Source organism: Acomys russatus, chromosome 20 (assembly GCF_903995435.1).
Source record: "Acomys russatus chromosome 20, mAcoRus1.1, whole genome shotgun sequence".
NCBI classification, from domain to species: domain Eukaryota; kingdom Metazoa; phylum Chordata; class Mammalia; order Rodentia; family Muridae; genus Acomys; species Acomys russatus.
In genome coordinates this window covers 55,470,592-55,486,659 of record NC_067156.1, presented here as the reverse complement: position 1 = coordinate 55,486,659, position 16,068 = coordinate 55,470,592, and positions in this window count along the sequence as shown.

Sequence of the window (16,068 nt, the reverse complement as noted above, 5' to 3'; positions counted from 1 at the left end):
ATTCCCAACTACCATGAACATTATAGTCAAACAAATGAAACTAAGACTTTGGGAAAGGTCACTTATTCATATTAAATTATTTCAAATTTCTTATAAATTTAAGACTTTTAAGAAGATACAGCCTTAGTAGGTAACAATGTCTAACAGAGTCACATAGTTTATAATTAAACAAGTGACTTAATTAAGAAAACAAAGTCATTGTAGGAACCAGGACAAGCTTGCAAGAACTATGCAAGCCAAAGTCCCCTCTCCTCTCCCCTTCTGTCCTGTCCTTCTCTCTCTTCTCCCTTTCTCACCTGTTCTCATTGCTCTATTTTTTTTTTTTTTCTTTTTAACAGTAGATCAGTAAGTTGCATAACATCCACACATCAACTGTTTATGCAGCAGTACACTCCTGATGCTAGCTAGCTGTCTGGTTTAAACTCCATAAAGAAGAAGCCGAATCCTCTGAAGAAGTGACATATCCGAGACTACTCACCTCACCTCTGACCAACTATTTATCAGTTTGGAAGTATCCCTTGACATATTCCTCCAGGCCCAATATTTCAGCATGATGACTTAACCTGGAGAGAACTACAGATGCTTTCCTTACATGATACATGCCTGGGAGGGAGCCCCATGCCCCCATGGAGCAGGGACCAGCACACCATCTCTCAGCGCAGCACTATGTTTACTCACCAGATAGACTCACTGAGCTCTGGTTTTTCTTACAGTTTCATTCCCCAGGTGTGATTCACCCAAAAGTTGGCCCTGCCATGATTGAGCTCTGTCTTCAAGTCTCCTTCCCTTTTTGGAGGTTAAGCCTCTGATTTTGTGGTCAGACTTTCTTATGTACCCTGAGGCTACCTGGTGGGGACTGGTAGACTGACCTCATTAGCATAAGAAAGACACTCTTATCTTTCAGGAAACCCTACTGGTTTTGAAGCCACTGCTAGAAACCTAGACAAAATCCAGACAACCTCTATATAACACCAGAATTCTATAGAATTAAAAAAAAAAAATCTATGGTATTAATACTTTCCTAAAGTTATATATATTGGCTAGATAGTGATTTGGTCAATAGAGTTATAATAAGTTAAATAATTTTATATAAAGATGTTTAATTAATGAATTACTCAAAGGAATGATGATTAAGCTGGGGCAATAAAAACATAGGTACCAAAAATTCAGGTGATATAAAACTTTGAGGGATTACAAATAAAACCTCAAATTTCTTCTGGAGGACAAAGTTAGTCAGCTCTGTATCATAAAACATTCCAGACCATCTATCTCCCTGTCTAGGTTCCATTGTCTACTGTGTCATCTTACATCAGTCACCATCTTCCTGTTCAGGTGAAGGGGAAAGGGATAAAGAACTGCGCATGTCCATTCTAGTAACCTTAGTTTCCTGTGGGGGAAAAAAACTCCCCAGATGTTATCACAAACTAACATTTCATGAGCTTGAACTTAGTCACTTGTTGCAAACAAATTTAGGAAATGGCTTTGCTATTTTTCTCCCATTTGTTTGATTTGGTTGAATATCAGAGACCTTTTTCTAAAGTAAGGCAAACAAACAAACAAAATAAAAATATTTTAAAGGCCAAAATGACATTAAAAACCAACAACATGAAAGTCAACATGAATGGATCATTGTGAATTTTTACTAAACGAGTTCAAACTTTTTTTTAATCTTTTATTATTTTTAAGATAGGCATAATGATTTCCTAAATAAAATGCTAGTAAATTTGATGGAGTGATGTAACAAAGGGATAGTAGCTCTGAGAGTAATAATTAGTTCCCCAATGCAAAGATGGCTAAGTGGCTAAGCCTAGCTGGCCCTTCTTCTCCCCCTCTGTGTTTCATCTCAGTGCTCTACCACCCAGTCACATCCCTTGTCTTTATCATCCTTCCCTGCTGAAAGACCCAGCTGTACTGGCACCTCTCCTGCCATACACATTTTTTTTTTTTTTACTCTTGAAACTTATGAGCGACCCAGCCCTGAGTCTCCAAACAATGTTGCAAAAATGATCTTTGGGCACCTTTGGGGACCATTTCTAATTAGAATCCTTGAAAATAGATTTTTTAAAGTTTCGATTTATAATCACAAGTATCCTCTGACATTTATGTGGGTTGAGAAAAAAACTTTGATGATAAATAAGATAATAGAAGAAAAGCAATAGTTCATTGTGACATTGGTTGATATTTCCTTGCAACTAAAATTGTTGTTTTTCAAATGTCCACTTGATTTTCTCTCTTCCGTATCGTTCATCTTTTTATCCCCCTCTCCTCCTCTCCCTCCTCTTCTTCATTGTGCTCCAGACAATTTAAGGAAATGTTCTCTATACTAAAATATTTAGCTGTTTAGATTGTAAACACCTTTATTTCATTTAAAGTGTCTTTTCCCAAAGAATATTAACTATTTTTTAGTTTAGCTGATACAAGTATTCTCTATCTTTTGTTTTCTCTTAGTATCTCCTCCTCCTCACAAATATTTATTTGAGCTTATCGAAATATTATCATCACAACATATTAAAATTATGGATACCTAAAATCAACCTTATAAATTTTAGGGGTTATGTGAATAAAAATCATAATAGTTAGGTGAAAAATAATTAGTAAAACCTGGATTGATGGAGCTTGCAAGATAGGTCAGATAGTAAAGGCACTTTCCACCATGCTTGGTGATCTGAGCTTGATTCCCCAAAACCCACATAAAGATGGAAACAGAGAGCTGACTTTACAAAGTTGTTCTCTGACCTCCGCACATGTGCTGTTGCATCGGTGCCCTCCCCATAATGAACACATACAACAACAACAACAACAGAGTTGAAACATTTTAAAGCGAGGCATGATAACGTACATCTTTGTTCTCAGCACCCAGGAATCAGAGGCACGCCGACTCTATGAGCTTGAAGCTAGCCGGTCCTACATAAGAAGTTCCAGGCCAGCTGGGGCTGCACAGAAAGACCCTGTGCTAATAAATAAATAAATTAATACATACATACATACATACATACATACATACATACATACATACATACTTTATTACTGGGTAAATGGAGAATGTCATATTTATAAACAGGGCTCATGAATAATTTTCAGTTCTTCTCAATGGTCCAATGTCACCCCAAAAACAACTGAAGAATAAAATCTATAGATGCAACAATTCGAAACTGCATCTGAAGAAGACACTCAAGCCAAGGAGAGTAAGGAGAAAGTGACAACAGGAAAGGAAATTTACTTATAGGGTATGAAAATTCTTTATAAAGTCAAAACCACTAGATGCAGCAAAGCCATCTATGTCAGAAAAGACAGATAAGTAGAATGAATAAAAAGTCAAGAAAAGTGACATGAGCTAGTGGTTACTTCTTAATCAAAAGGGAGAAAAAGAAAACCAAGAAATAGCTTTTGAAACAGACGAATGAGAATTTCTATAAAACAGAAAATGGAAAGTCTACACTATAAAACCCCTGTATTAAAAAAATACAAAGTAGCATTGCCACTGTGAAAAAAGATTCTTCAGTAGAATCATGCACCATTGACAGAAAATGGCTTCAAGAAAAGACAAGTGGTACACAAAAAAGAAAAATAAGTGACCAGTAGGAAACAAGAAAAGCCATCCTCACTAACAATCAGAGGAACTCCAAGTAATAGAATAGGGATGATATTTTCCCAGTTTTGCCAAAACTGAGACATAATAATAGCCATTGCTTGAAATGATGAAGTGAAAAGAAAACCAGTTTGTTGGGGGGCGGGGAGAAGGTAGTTTTCCAATTTCCTCAAGACAATACAGCATGGATATAAAACATTTCAAATATTAAATACTCCTTCAACTCCCACTCATTACTTCTGTTTTCAGCAAATTATCTGAAAAGTAAATCTACACTTAGAATACATATGAGTTTCTCACCATAATGTTATTTTTATAATGTATTGTGAAGTTTTTAACATTTCCAACAAGTGTGATGATTCTTGTAGGGAGCATTGTTGTTTATCCACGAACATTTCAGAGTCAGATATGCATCACTATTGATGAAGGTGAAACCTTTTATTCATCACTGTCCCAATGGCTTTACTGCCCTCACTTGTAGAGGTGGGTGTGGTAGCATTTGTTTGTTGTTTCTGTTTATTTTTGTGGGATTTTGTTTTTGTTTGTTTGTTTTTTGTTTTGGGGTTTTTTGGTTTTTGGTTTTTTGGTTTTTTTTTTTTGTTTTTTGTTTTTGTTTTTGTTTTTGTTTTTTTTGAGACAGGGTTTCTTTGTGTAGCCTTGGCTGTCCTGCAACTCACTATGTAGATCAGGCTGGCCTCTAACTCTGAGATCCATCTGCCTCTGCCTCCTGAGTGCTGGGATTAAAAATGTGTGCTACCACCAGGCCTTTTTTTTTTTTAAATAGGAGTTCACTATGTAGTCCTGTCTGGCCTGAAACTAGCTATATAGTCCAGGCTGTTCTCAAAATATTTTATATTTACCACTTTATGTCTGAATTATGGTCTCAAACTCTTGGAGATCCATCTTCCCCTGCCTCCCAGGTGCTGGGAGTAAAGGTATATTCCTCCGAATCTGGCTAGAATGTGGTGCTTTTATTACAAAGAGGTATTATTTTAATACAAAGTTCCCCTGTGTCAAAGCTTGAAGAAATAAGTTAAATAAATTATGAGATCTTAGAATGATGATGTTCTAGTTAGTAAATTAATGAGGGGCTAGAGATGTGGCTCAGTGCTTAAGAACACTGACTGCTCTTCCAGAGGACACGGGTTCAATTCCCAGCACCCACATGCCAGCTTATAACTGTCCTTAACTCCAAGATCTGACATCCTCACACAGCTATACATGCAGGCAAAATACCAATGCACATTATAAACAACCAAATAAATAAATGACTTTTTTCTTTCTTTTTCTCTTTCTTTCTTTTTGTTTTTGTTTTGTATTTGTAACTTCTCCATGTTGCCCTGGCTGTCCTGAATCTCACTTTGTAAACTAGGCTAACCTTGAACTCACAGAGATCCACCTGCTTCTAATTCCTGAGTGCCAGGATTAAGAGCATTCACCACCATGCCAGGCCAAAGTGATTTATTATTTATTCTTATTTTATGTGCATTGATGTTTTGTCTGCATATATGAGGGTGTTACATCCCCTGAAGCTAGAATTTACAGGCAGTTGTGAGCTGCCCCTGTGCATACTGGGAATTGAACCCAGGGAGAGAGAAAAAGGGAGAGAGAAATACAGACAGACAGAGACAAACAGACGAAGCCAGAAGCATCTCTTCTCTGTGCCTGGCCATAGTGGGGCTCACATGACATTTGCTGAGTAAACTCTGTGGCCTACTTTAAGATGGAAATGCTCCACATGGAACTTACAGGAGAGTCCTCTTGTGTCAATCAAGTTCAATTACAACAATCTTTCTTCTAGAGGAAGCCCCTTTCTTTGCTTGTGGCAACTCCTAGCGATGTTCTCCCACCCTGTGCACTCATGTTCTGATTGGCTGACGCCCAGTAGCCCTGGCCTTTCACTGACTCCTGGTAAGGAGCACCCCTCTCTTTATTTCAGGCCACAGAACTTTCTGATGTAGAAGGCACGGAAAACCAACAAGAGATGAGGTGGAGTGCCGCCACATCATGGGAGCCTGCCTCTGACATAGAAAAGAAGAAATCACAGACACACATATAGAAAGGCTGGGAGCTCTGACGGAGGGTGTCTACTGCACAACCCGTAAACTCAGGCAGTTTATTATATACAGCACAAGGAAGAGGATTAGCCAGTCTGGGTTCCAGGAGAGAGCAGTGCCAGGTTTCAGCCACCCCTAAGGAGAAAGTGGCAATTGCTAGTTTGTGAACCCAGTCACCATCAGCACACACTTTGCCATGCTCACGTGTCTGAGGTGCGGTTGTGCCCGTGTAAACAGTACGAATTCATTTAGAATTTCATTCACCTCCCCACAGAGGAGGTCACAGAAACCTCCTTACCATCTGTGGACAAAATTAGACCCTCATATTAGGACAGCCTACCAAAGCAGTACAAAGTTAGATACAAGTACCTACTACAAGTATCTAAAATGCAAGTAGAAAATAGTAGGTGAATACCTGACATTAATTTTGTAGAACAACATGAAACAAAAGAGAAATCATGAAGAAATGCTTTGATGTATTAATCAGAATAATTTAATCTCAGATAGCAAAAACCATGAACCAAATTAGAGGTGAAAAGATAAATTCGAAAGCAATTCTGACAAAGGCTGATTGGAAGGAACGCTAGAGACTGATTTAAAGGGCAATACGTTGTCAATACAAAAGTGGAGGAAAGATTCGGCCAGATAAACACAAGCCAAGCAATCAAATCTTTTCAAACAATCCAACCAGAAAGGATTTTTGTTTTGGCAAAGATATCAGTCACTGCTAGAGACACCTGGGAAAAGGGCACCCTTTATAAACTCTGCCTAGGATGTGAAGTGACTACTACAGCTTCTGAAACTGTGTGACAGCCCTGTTCAAAAGCCTTAAACCCCCCCCCCCCCCCACACACACACACACAGTGCTGGAGTCAGCTTTGCAAAGTAAGGTTTCAGTCAAGGATTTGTGCATCCATGTTTTCATCTCAACATAGTTTACGGCAGCAAAAACTGGAGCCACAGTACCCAAAGTCAGAGAATGGTGCTGTATCAGTGTGAAACAGGTCACCAAAATGGCCTCTTAGAATATTTTTAGTGACATGGGGGAAATACACATAAGAACAAGAAGCAGAACACAAGGCATTTATACACTAGAACAGCAGGATTTTTTTTTAAGGTTAGAAAGACAAGACATCATCACCAAAGTATTAAAACTGATTAATCTCTGTTCTTCTTTTCTCTGTTACGGTGTCCTCTCTACTTTGTACTAATTGTCTGGAGCAGGTCGTAATATATTATTATTCTCTAAGTAGGAAGTAGCTCTCTAGAATAAATCTTGCTTTATGTTGTTTTCTAGTAGAAAATATTACAGAGAGTTGTTTCGAAACACGTTTTAAAGTGGCCGGCACCGTTCTACACCAGCTCAAGTTCCCAACATAATAACTAATTTGGGGCACAGGAGCGGTAAATTATAACTCAGCAAAACTTGTGTTTAGCTCTGTAAAAAAAAAAAAAAAGGATTAAATATCTGTGTATGCATATGTATATTTAAAAAAAACCCACAGCAACTGAGGGGCTAGCACTGAGGTGGGCCAGGAGTTAAGGCTACCATCTAGTGCACAGCAAGTGCAGGCCATGAGACTGTGGCATACGTTAAAAACAAAACCACCGAAGAAACATAATTCCCCTTCTTGCTCAATGATTCAGAAAAGAAACAAACAGACGTTTGTATTTTACTGACAGCAACCAGACTGACCCATCTTAAAACTGCCTGAATCATTCCGTAGCCACCTTGACCTCTTGGGTTTCTCAAAGTGCTCCACCTCAAGGAAAAGCAGGCTCCCCGGACTTCATCTCTTCCTGCTCTTTCCAGAAAGTCACTGCATTCACAAGCTACTGAGATTCCAGTCTTTTCCTGGGTCCAGCCTCAGGCAAACTGTGTGTGTGTGTGTGGTGTGTGTGTGTGTATGGGAGGGGCGCTTGCCCCTTTGCATTTCTACTCTTGACAAATCTGTCCTCACACACTATAATCACAGGAAACGCTGCTAATACATTTAAGCCTCCTCTACACAGCCGACATTCTGTTAAGGGCTTACAAGCCTACTGCTTTGGTAAATGTCACAGCAACCTTGCAGAAGTTTTCACTTGCCCCCTTTTACAGACAGGAACGCTGAAGTCTAGAGTGCTTGAGACAACTAAGAGCACTTGGTCACACAGACACCACTGAAATAAGCAGCCAATTGCAAAGTCCTGTCCTTCTTGCTGGGCAGAGTTGGTACTTTTTTGAGTGCCCTTCCAATCCTAAAGGTAGTTTGTCTGATCTCCCAACTAAAAATCAAATCGTTTTTTTAACATTTGAAAAGTCCAAACCCTTTCAGTTTTTTTTCTTCAGTGTCTTGGAGAATACTGGTGTGTGTGTGTGTCTGCTTAGTTTGACCTGCACTGTCTTAATTTCAACATAATCCCATGAAATGAATTTAGGCACTATTCAATTTTCTCAAATTGTTACATTCGTCTCCAAACCACTAGATAGATAACAACAACAAGATAGATAGATAGATAGATAGATAGATAGATAGATAGATAGATAGATAATGGCTTGTCTTTGGACTTAAAACCATGTCTTCTCTAAGCTTAAGTACGCCCTCCTCCAGGTAATTAATTCTCCCGCTTCTCACTGCAGCAGCAGCAACAGAAACAACCACAACCACAACCACAACCAGGAATTCTGCAGGACTTGTCCCTGAATCAGTCTCAATTCTATGCGACTAGCTATACGCCCTCAGGCAGTTTACTGTGAGATGCACATTTTTCTTCAGTAAATACCCAAGTTAAAAATATTATTCTACCTCTAGGGTTTGGGGGGTGGGGAATAATGAAATTACATAACTAAAGTTCTCCATAAGGTGGTGGGGGAGGAGACGGGCTGGCTCTGCAGGTGCCCCTCTTTGTTCCTCTCCTCTGTGCTTTGGACTTTCTTTAGTTTTTCACTTAAAGGTCATGACATAAGACTATGAGTTTTCTGTTTTCCTAGAACATCTTAACTTTTCTAAGGAACCGTACTTTTCGATCCTGGTCTTGCAGTCTCCACTTCCACACTAAGCTAAAAAAAAAAAAAAAAAAAATCAAGACGACTTAAATAAGAAGGGGTGTGTGGCGGGGTTGGGGTGGGGGTGGGGTGGCTTTTCCGCGACCAGCTTTCTAGAGCCTGGCTGTGACAGGGTGCTGAGGGGCCACCTCTCTGAATGAAAGCTAGGCCGAATTTTATACAGAGTTGCTTCCGTTGAAAATTATGCAGGCAGCTGGGTCACAGATCTTTTCTAACCAATAGTATTTTGTGGAAACATTTGGACAGATTTGATTAAAAGGAGTTGTTCTTGTTGGATCACAGTAACGCCTCCCAAATCAGGAAGTTAAAAATTTTGCATCTTGGAAAGCGAGAAGAGCCCACTTCATTATTAACATCTTAAGGCTATAAAGCATGTGTTCAAAAATGTCCCCTCCTTCCTGATCTTGTGACTGAAAAGATGCCAGCCGCCCCGCCAGGGTACTTTCTTTGCAGTGGTTCTGGACTCTGGCCAGGTGCCCCAGACACCCGGGGCAGGATTTCCCAATATTCTTTGGGTTGTACTGTCAACCTATTGTACCCAGGATAGCTCCCTAAAATAGGCGCGAGTGGAAAAGGACTGTCTCGCGTTTGGAGAGGTCTCCAAAAATGATGGCTCCTTGGCAGCTCGGATTCCGAACTGAGCTTTCATTTCCCGTAGGTCAGAAGGCGTGGTGGGTGGGGACGCCAGTGCTTCCACAGCTGTCCCCAAGTCCTGCTGCGTCTCCCGCCCCCAGAGTCTCCACGAAATTTTGCCGCACTGATGTATGTGCCTCACCCTGAGTCTCGGATGTGCAAGCCCTGAAAAAAAAAAACGTGGGCCACACACGGGGCGGGTGTCCTAATTCACCCATCCCCTGTGTCCCTCTTCGGGTAGCCCCACGCTCGGCCATGACTTCCCTGAAGAAGCCTGGCTATCTGCGTCTTTCTGAGCGTCCCTTGCTCTCTCTCCGCCCTGCCACGGTGACCTCTGTTGCGAACCGGCTTAGCGCTTCCCGCTCCACCTGACTCCTGCGGTCTGTCTCACAGGATCCCAGCCCTGGGTGCTGTCTCCTGCCTCGCTTGGCCTCCGCGCAAATCGAGCCACATGAGACACGGGGTCTCACGAGGCCGCGATCCTTGCTGGCCCAGTGGGCCCACCAGGGGAAAATCCGCTCGTGAAGAAAGCCACCACCACCCCATCTCTGCGCTTCCCCTGGGCTCCCATCATCTCATTTATTCGCAATTCCATCCGCTCCGCCGTGATTCATCTCTTAGGTAGTGATGGTTCAAAGTTCAGACTTGGGACATAAAGAATGCCATTCTTAATCTTACAAGGAAGAGCAGGCAGAGGGGTGAGAAACCGACTTTTAACTTAGTCAGAAAGAGTTGATCACTATGAGCAGCTATTGATCTGAGTGATCAATCAATTAAAACTCGAAACAATTCTATTTCATCTGCCTCAGAGTATGGGGTTGCGGGTCAGCCGCATGAGCGTGTTTGAGGGCTATAGGAGATTGAAATTTAGCATTAGAATGCATCCTTTCTTTAAAGCTGTGCTCTGAGGGCCGTGTGTGTGTGTGTGTGTGTGTGTGTGTGTGTGTGTGTGTGTGTGTGTGTGTGTGTGTGCGTGCTCTAGCGCCCCACTATCAGGGCAGGGGTCATTTTCTTTAGCTCCATCACAGGACCCCTCACTTAGAGAAGCCAGATAAGAAAGTTTGAGGTGTACGCATTATCAGTCCCTGTTCACCTATGTTAGTAAAGTCAGCTGCGCGCTTTAAGGTTTTAAGTGTCTCTTCTTTGCCTCACGCTGTCAATCTTGGCCAAAGAGGGGAGGGAGTAAATAATCCTCTTCCTTAAAGAGCCAGAGTTCATCCCAAGGATCAGTGTAGAGAATCATTACACAACCTCCCCTGTGCCAAATCTCTCCCATTGTCCTCCACTGTGATTGCAAAGAAACTGCCCTTTCACATTGCATGAAAGACACCCCCCCCAGTCCCCCCTCTCTCCTTCCCTTCCTCTCCCCCTTTTCTCCCTTTCTCCCTCCTTCCCTCCCAATGCCCCCCCCCCCCCCTCCACAGGCGCCTCAGGGACAATCCTTCAGGTCTCTTCTTCAACACAGAATTCTAAGGACAGCTGAGGCGTGCCCAATCCAAAAGATGTGGTGCCCTGTTAGGGAAGAGTTTAGAGTATTTTTATGGAACGAATTATCTTTGTTTACTTCAGTGAATCACTGCGCCTTCCTTGTTGTTTATGACCCACCGCTTTGCGGGGATATCACAGCCAACCTCCTGTCAGAGGGGGAGGAAAAAGAAGGAAGATGTGTGAGCTCCCCCTGGCGCTTTCCTGAATTCAGGCTGACTGAACCAAAGCACTGTGCAAGGAAACAGCCTCCCACCACCATTCTCTCCTTTTAATAAGGCCCATTCGGTTCTGACCGGCACTTGGATCATGAAACTAAAGCTTTGGGTCTAAATTTAACGTGTATCCTTAGGAGGGACCATGACCTTGTCAGTGAACCTTTTAAACTCCAGTTTGAAATGTGGATTTGATAGCTAGCTAGCTGCCTGGGAACGGAGGTTTCTTCAAAGTGATTACTTTCTGGTCGGAGTTTTTCTTTTTTGTCAGCCTGCGGTTGTTCAGGCTTGGGTCGTTTTTTTACACACTTCTTGGTTTGTTGTAGACGTGGAAGTTAGCACGAGAATCAAGCACCGGCCACACTGACCGGTGTTCTATACTGCCTATGCATGTCCTATGTCAACAGTGTTCTTGAAGGGTCTGTCACCCTGGGGTCAGGAACATTGCAAACTCTAGTCCTTCCCAAAAGGCTGTAGGGGAGTTTTCACTCATGTCCTAGGTGTGTGGCTTACAGAAGCCCTCAACAATACATTCCAGTGTGTTTAGTGAGTCCCTGTCTTCAAACACCAGGCTGGAGAGTATACACAGATGTACCACACTTGATTCCTGCTACCCCCAGGTCAGTCAGTTTCTGGACAAACCACTAAAAACGGTTAGTAGTGTGGGGCTAGCTTATGGCAGTTCCCATTTCCTGTGTAAACATGGAGGGTTTGTTTCCTTTTGTTCTGCGCATGTGACTTTGGTGGAGTCAGCTTTTCATTAAGCCAAGTGTATAGCTGGAGCCCTTTATAAAACCATGCCCAGCCCACAAGCCCACACTCGTCCTCTGCTCTGGTTTTTATTTCCTAAACACAAGTTCATCCTCCCCTTTATCCTTTTCCTGATGTTATTTCTTCTGCGATCCTCTTTTCCAGGGTCCTCCCCAAATCTCCAGTGCATTTCACCTGGGGTGAGGCTCACCCCTCTCCTGGCCACAATCACCACGCAGATTGCTCTCCTTTCTGCGTGCCGTGTTTTTCACTCTCTCTATGCACCCCATGAGCCGCTCTACTAACTGATGAAACGCATGCAGGTGCTAGATAGGTATTGGAAGCGCTGCGCAGAAAGGTAATGGCTTTTGTTTATTCCGCCTCTCCGCACTGCCAAAGTGTGCCGATGTCTCTAGTAGTTCTCTGCTTAATGAGGACCCTGGAATAATAACCATGAAGGATTTTTTTAATTTAAAAAATTTAATTCTCATGTCTCTTCAATGAAAAATTGTCAAATTAAGGAGCTGTTTCCAGGATTCTAATTGATGTATTAGTTGTGCTTTGCCTGCACCCCAAAAGGATTTAAGGGGGGCTTAAAATATTATGAAAACTAGACACAGTTATTAATTCTGTCCTTGAAAGCTCTAAAATTATATAGTTGTAGATCCCAAGTTAAACAACATACAGGGCTTTAAGATGAGATGAATGGTATTTTCTAATATCTCTCATTATGTTAAAGGAAAAAATCATGGATAAAAATTTTCAGAAATATTTTTGTGTCTCTTTGCATATCATACACATATACACGCATACATACACACTCACACTCAAACTGCACTGGCAGGGAACATAGGTTGTTTAAAGCATAGCTATTCAACTGTCATATAAAGTGAAATCTATATTTTCTCTCCCTATATGACTATATATTTAACATCTTCATGCATATGTGTGTGCATACATATGTATATGTTATATACACACACTCCACATTATTATTTCAAAGGGAATTTTCTCCTTCTGGCTAGCAGCAATAACTAGTCAATATTTACACTCTTGAATATCGATGACATCTCGCGCACACGCAAAAGCTGTGGAAACCGTCTCCGTTTTCAAGCAGAGTTTTAATTATTTGTAAAGACTTCAATTGTTCACTGTCTAATGTCATGGATTGGTCTTCACAGTGTGAGGTGCCACTGTCCAGAACCCCCACAGTATTATAAATAGGCTTCTAAAGCCTGGTTGATTGATGTTTGGCATAAAACCCTACTCCTCTGAGCACATATATTCCTTCTGTTCACCATTTTCATAGAAAAATACCAGGGCTGATTTTTTATTCAAATCTCCAATTTATGCGGGGTTTAAAGTACTAAATACTTAAAGCCCTTTTCAGATCCCTCCCCCCCCTTTCTGTTAGGTAAGTAGCTAAATCTTCTGCTTCAACACAAATAAGAATCGGAGATTTAGGAGACTCCTGTGGGGAAGAGAAAGAGTTTATTAATTATATTGAGAATCAAATAATATGCTTCTCTGACACTAATGTTCCATCTTTCTCCACCCCACACATCCGAGGGGAAGACTTTAAAGCCCTTTTCTGGGTCTAGATGAGAAGAAAGCATGTAATGAATGGCATTCTGAGTTGAACAGAGAATTTGAGATGTTTTAAGATTTTAGCAGCAACTTTGAAATGATTTTTTTTTCAACTATGTCCCAGGGATTTTAACATAAAACACCCAAAGCATGAGAAAGTACATTTTCATGAGTTTTAATAAATTTTTAATACTGATGAAATGTAAATTTCCCCTTACAACCTTTATCTGCATTTGGCAGAGGCCTACAGAAAACTTTAAATACCCATTTAAAGCAATTTACAAGATACTGTAGAGATTGCCAGCAATAAAGAATGATAAGGGATCTTCTTAAATTTTTTTATATTGACATTATTAAAGCCAAGTGCCTTATCGAGATTCCACTGGTTCTGACCAGCGGCCGTATTGCTAGATTTAGCAAGAGTGCACATGTTGGGACATATTAGAAACAGAGATTTGAAACAACCACTACCCAAATGGCAGCAGGAATTGCTCTTTATCATGTGATGCTTATTGCACAGCAGACATGGGGCCTGGGACATCCTCTGCATTATGACACTGGACTTGCGTGACTACTGTGTGGAAGAAGTTCCGTGATTTTAAATCACCTTGCTAAAGATGAGACTTCAAAGCCTTTATCAGGGTCTAGATTACTGCAGTTATGGGTCCTTAAAAGAAGGAATGTAAGCTGGGCATGGTGGCACACACCTGCCTGTAATCACAGCACTTGGGAGGCAGAGCCAGGCAGATCTCTGTGAGTTCAAGGCCAGCCTGGTCTACAAAGCAGGTCCAGGACAGTCAAGCCTACACAGAGAAACTCTGTCTCAAAAAAACAAAAGAACGAGAAGGAGGAGGAGGAAAAGGAGGAGGAGAAAAAGAAGGTGAAGAAGGAGAAATAATGAACAATTTTGAGTTAGGAGACTGGAGAATGAGGGAGCTCAAGTGATTTGCACAAAGACCTCTGCTTAGTAACTATATAGATAAGGAAATGAAGTGCAGTGGTCTTGCACACAGTGTTCTGGCAGTTAGCAAGCAAGCTCTGCATAGATAGCAAATGCTTTAGACGTTGCATACCACATAACCCCTGTCCCTGTTCAACTGTGCAGTCCCAGTACAAAACCAGATCTAGATACTATGCAAATGAATTGCATCTATCTGTTCCAATAAAGCTTTACTAAAAATAATCCAGATAGCGGGCCAGGTTTGTAGTATCCTATCCTGACTCTGTCTTTAGGTAGAGAAAAGGAAGCCAATGGACCTCACTTGGCACGTAGCTCTGTGCTGGCTTTGTCCTCTGACAATGAACTGGGGACTTCAAAATCTCACTCCTACTTTGGCACCTGACATTAGACATTACTGTTGCAGAATTGGAAGGCTTAGCCAGGCATGGTGGTGCACATCTTTAATCCTAGCACTTAGGAGGCAGAGGCAGGTGGATCTCTGTGAGTTCGAGGCCAGCCTGGTCTACAAAGTGAGTCCAAGACAGCCAGGACTACAAGAGGAACCTTGTCTCAAAAAACCAAACCAAACCAAACCAAACCAAAAAAACAAAAAACAAAAACAACAACAACAACAAAAACCCAGCTTTAAGTATGGCATTTTAAACTTTTTTTGTTTTGTTTTGAGATAGGATCTCATATATCCCACCTATCTTGAACTTGCTGTATAGCTAAAGATGACCTAAAATTTTGATCTTCTTGCCTCTACCACTGAAGAGCTGGGATTACATGCAGTGTTGGAAATCTAACTCAGAGCTTCATGCATTTTGATCAAGGGCTTTAGGTCAACAAAGCCACACCACTAGCCTTGACCTCACCATAGAATCCTCATTATTACTGGCCTGTTACTTACAAACGATCTCTTTAATCTAGAGTCCAAGGCTGCCAGACATCACCCAGCATCACTTACAAAATGGTCTTGCTCCTTTCTCTAAGGAATGTTGGAACTCCATGGTCCTCTTACTGTAGACACTGGCTTACTGGGATTCTAGCATTTTCTTGGCTGTCTGTCACTCTGTTGGTTTTCTAGTCAAGACCAGAAAGTATGTTTCATACTCACAGGTCTCTCTAGAGAGTTGAAGAGGTAGGTAGGTCATGGCCAGCTTCTCTCCTGCCAGCTGCCTCTGTAGAATTCTATTTTCACCAGTCCCTGGGTCCTCCATTATGGTAGCATAGAGCTATTGCAGAGAATTATTATAACAGAGAAACTTCTTCTCCCCGCCAATCCCAGATGTACACGCTGCTTTCTTCAAGACAAATGTAGGATTCTTGTTCTTTTTGATAGTCTCACGGTACAGCCTATACTGGCCTTGAATTCTCATTGATCATTCTGCCTCAGTTTCCCAAGTTCAGTTTTATAGGTGTGCACTACCGTGCGCAGCCAGGTTGAGCTCATTTGATGATGAAACCTATAGGTGACAACCAGTGAATCCTCTTGGCCAGCTTAACCCAAAGGCAGTGTGTGGGAGAGCAGTGTCACCTGAAGGAAAGGAATTTCTTCCTTTCATATTAAAAACTAAATAAGATTGTAAGTGTTATCACCAGAGCAGTGGGTTTTAGAAGAATTTGTCCTAATAGTTCCCTAAAAAGCAAGTAATGGGACTAGAGTTTGGGGCTAATTGGAAAAATCATAAGCACAATTAAGTGAAGGAAAAGCAAGCTGATAATACATTTACTTAAAAAAAAAAGATTAAATATTAAATGTC